This window comes from Primulina huaijiensis, chromosome 6 (genome assembly GCF_012295235.1).
Source record: "Primulina huaijiensis isolate GDHJ02 chromosome 6, ASM1229523v2, whole genome shotgun sequence".
Taxonomy (NCBI): Eukaryota; Viridiplantae; Streptophyta; class Magnoliopsida; order Lamiales; family Gesneriaceae; genus Primulina; species Primulina huaijiensis.
Window position 1 is genome coordinate 9,374,629 of NC_133311.1, and position 4,350 is coordinate 9,378,978.

General features: G+C 34.0%; 1 non-coding gene across 1 annotated transcript; it reads right to left on the bottom strand.

Annotated features, from left to right (window-relative positions):
* Positions 1–2,412: 2,412 nt before the first annotated feature.
* Positions 2,413–2,523, bottom strand: LOC140980039 (small nucleolar RNA R71). The gene has a single exon (XR_012175869.1). It is a non-coding gene; the product is annotated as a small nucleolar RNA R71 (small nucleolar RNA).
* Between the last annotated feature and the right edge of the window lie 1,827 nt (positions 2,524–4,350).

Sequence of the window (4,350 nt, forward strand, 5' to 3'; positions counted from 1 at the left end):
TCTCACAAAATTCTGCCCAGATTTTCGGTCACTCCTTTATGCTTCACGGTTGTGTGTTTTTGGTGATTTCAGGGTTTGTTTCGATCCCAAGCTCCCAAGGCTGTTTATGGTCATGTCCTAGGGTATGTTAGGGTCAAGTTTGATCAAGGGTTGAAGCCCCAAAACCGTGAGTTAGATGCCCCAAACAGCAAGCAAGAAACAAGTGCCATATTCGAGACTCAATTGCTGTCAATGGTTTGCTTGGGTTAGTGTTCGAGACATGGCTGGCCAAGGGCTGGTAGCCATGGCCAGGAACCTTCCCTAGCAAGCATAGGACGTGGTCAAGTTGGCCTTAAGTGTCTTGAGTCACGTCCCAAGTCGGTTGGCCAGCAACAACGCAAGTCCCTCTTGGTTTCAGTTTTTCTGCATTTCGTTTGTGTGTGTGAAGCTTCGGCTTCTTGGTTGGTGTGGATCTTGGTTGGCTTTTTAGCCCTTAGCCATGGTTCATACCATACCTCATGATGTCTAGATCGCCATGGTCAATCATATGACCATTGGAACGACACATGACAGCAAGCAATCCAAACAATCGCATGGCACAGAATTTGTTCTTGGTGTTCTCGGTTTCAGTTTCGGTTGCCTTGGGTAGTTGCTTGGATTATGGTTGGCCTAAGGCCCTTAGCCATGGTTCAAGCCACACCTTAGGATATCGGGAAGAGGTTCTGGTCAATGGTTCAAGCCCCAATGGCCATTAGCCTTGCAAACGACGAAAGGAAGCGCAACAGCTGCTGCTGTAATTTATTGGACAGCAACTTTGTGCTTTGGTTCAGAGGCTCGTTTAAGTTCTTGGTTGTCTTCTAGCCTATGGCCTTTTCCTAGACAGTGCCTCATCAAGTTAGGAAGGTCATGTTTTTGACCGTTTGTGATTCGGATCATTTTAGAGGTCGTACGAGAAATTACGGTGCGATGTGCCAAATTGACTCTCGAAAGAGCGCTTCATGTTTTGACCTCCATCCCCCAAAATTTCGGCCCTTGTTATTTTAGGAGCATTATTTCATCATTTTAAGTGTATTTTAATCATGACTAAATAATGGTTCGGTGTTGGTTTGGGTTGGCACGGAGTCATGATTAAATACGGAGTCGTTGGGCGTAATTGTCTCGTTTTTGGATTCAATTACAAAGTTTGGTCAAGAAAATCATTTGCATATTTTTCATGATAGATTTAGGTCGCAGAGAGCATGGGAACGATCCAATCCATGTGGTAAAATAATACATGATATTTCATTATGCCAGTTAATTATATTACGTGTATAAAAATAGAAAATATTCATTTTTGAGATTTATGCGACAATGCTTGTGGCCATTTCACTATCATGGGAGCATTTTATTATCTGGTCGCCAGTTAACGGTCAGTTCAGTTATGTACCACCCAGTATACTGTGGTATTAGTCTGATCAGACGTTCATTACTTCACCCGGTCGCCAGTTACCGGTCATGGGAGCATTGTATTATCCGGTCGCCAGTTACCGGTCCGTTCAGTTCAGTGCAGGGGCCACTTCTGTAGAACATAATCTCAACAGAAAATTTATGACATGTTATTTATGACAGAGCTCGATTGAGCAAGCATTTCACTTATGATTTTCAGTCAGTTATGCACGTATTACAATTGATCATGATAAGTTATTTTCATGTATGCCTCATGACATGATATTTTGTCCAATGCAAACTTTACTATATTATTTACTCGTTATTTACAATATATGCATGCTGAGTCTTTAGGATCACTAGACTTGATTGTTGTAGGTGCTGATGATGTTGGGACCGAGGGCGGAGACCAGTGAGCCAGCTCGAGTCGGCAGTAGTGGGACCCGAGGACCTCATTTACAGCACTTGCCATTTTTATGTTCAAACAATTTTATCAGTTTCTTGATTACTTTAACTTGTTATTTTGCGAACAAAAAAATTTCTTCCGCTGCTATTTTGAACATTAAACTCGATTTATCAGATTATTTTGTGAATGAGGCATTTTAATTACTTTAAAAAGAAAATTTTAAATTTTTCCGCAAATTTTCAAACATGAATTTTCGGGCCATTATACACCATATGAACCCTATTAGAACTAGTGCTCCATCTTGTTTAGTTTTTCCTCCCGATGCATCTAATTTCTACTTTAAACCTCAAATTATTCAACTTTTACCAAATTTTCATGGTTTAGATTCTGAAAATCCATATTTACATCTACGAGAATTTGAGGAAGTTTGTAACACTTAAAATGATCAAAATTATACTATGGATATAGTTCGATTAAAGCTTTTCCCTTTTTCTTTAAAAGATAAATCTAAAACATGGCTACAAATTGAGATCAAGTTCAATAAGATCATGGGAAGAAATGCAACAACAATTTCTTAAAAAGTTTTTCCATTCCCATAGAACAAACTCTTTTAAAAGACAAATTACTATTTTTTCTAATAAACAAGGAGAAACATTTTATCAATGTTGGGATAGATATAAAGAATTACTTAATACATGCCCACATCATGGTTTAGAAACATGGATAATAGTTTCTCACTTTTATGGAGGTCTAATACCTAAAGATAGGCAAATGATAGAATTCATGTGTAATGGAACTTTTGAAGATAAAAAACCCAAATGAAGTTATAGAGTATTTGGATTCAATAGCAGAAAATGCTCAAAATTAAGATAATATAGGTACAATAGAACCACCAACAACTAAAATCAATAATTCAACAAATGGGGTGGTATTTATAATCTTAAAGATGATATGGATATTCAAGCTAAACTTGCATCTTTAGCAAGAAAAATTGAGTCATTAGAAATGAAAAAGAGTGGTCAATTAAAAAGTATTCAAGAAATTGTTTGTTATATATGTGATACACATGATCATGCTACAAAAGATTGTCCAACATTACCTTCATTTAAAGAATGTCTCCATGAACAAGCAAATTATGTTAACAACTATAAAAAACCAATACCAGATCCTTTTTCACCATCATATAATCCTGGATGGAAAAATCATCCTAATTTTAGTTGGAGGAATGATAATAATGCACAACCCTCACAACAATATTTTCAAAATAACCAAAATTATCAAGGTTATATTCCTTATGTTACACCTCCAAGAAAAAACTTTGAAGATGAAATCCATGCATTTATCCAAAAGCAAGAGTCTATCAATATTCAAAACAGTCAATCTATGAGTGATTTGAAAGAAACTCTTGAAAAATTTGCATCTGCACTTAATATTCATGAAAAAGAAAAATTTCCATCTCAACCTCAACCTAATCCTAAAAATCAAAATCAAGAATTAAAAAATTAAAAAATTGATCAAATAAAACCTGTTATTACCCTTAGAAGTGATAAAATAGTTAATGATCCATTTAGTAATGAAAACAAGGATCATTTAAAATCAAAGAGTAAGGATGATAATTCTGATACTTTTGATAATGATGATACCTTAAATTCTAAAAATAATATGGTGAACGATAAATCATCTGAAATAGTAAATGAGTCAAATAAACTTCCACCATTTTCTCATGCATTAACAAATCTTGAAAAACAAAAAAAATGATTCTGATATCTATGAAATTTTTAAACAAGTAAAGATAAATATTCCATTATTAGATGCTATTAAACAAGTACCTTCATATGCAAAATTTTCAAAAGACTCATGTACTGTGAAGAGAAAACTGCATGTGAATAAGAAACCATTTTTGGCTGAACAAGTAAGTTTTATTCTTCAAAATAATTATAGTTTAAAATATAAAGATCCCGGTTGTCCAACAATTTCATGTATTATTGGAGAAAATAAAATTAAAAAAGCTTTGTTAGATTTGGGAGAAAGTGTGAATTTACTTCTTTATTCAGTTTATGAAAAACTTAATTTAGGAGAATTAAAACCCACTTCTGTTACTCTCTTACTGGCGGATATGTCAATCAAAATACCTAGAGGTATTGTAGAAGATGTGTTGGTTCAAGTTGATAAATTCATATATCCTGTAGATTTTATTGTTTTGGATACACAACCAATAGAAGTACATAATGAAATTCCATTAATATTGGGACGACCATTTCTAGTAACTTCAAATGCTTTAATTAATTGTCTAAATGGAATAATGAAATTGTCTTTTGGAAATATGACTCTAGAACTTAATGTGTTCAATTTATGTAAACAACCAAGTATTAATGAAAATGAATATGATAATGAAATTGAAACAATTGTGGAAGAAAATATACAAGAAGAAAACTTAAATCAACAATCTGAAGTTTTTTCAATAGAAAATTTTGAGTCTGAAAATAATTTTAAAGAAGATGATAATACAAAACTTGAATTAAAAGTTTTACCATTCGAAT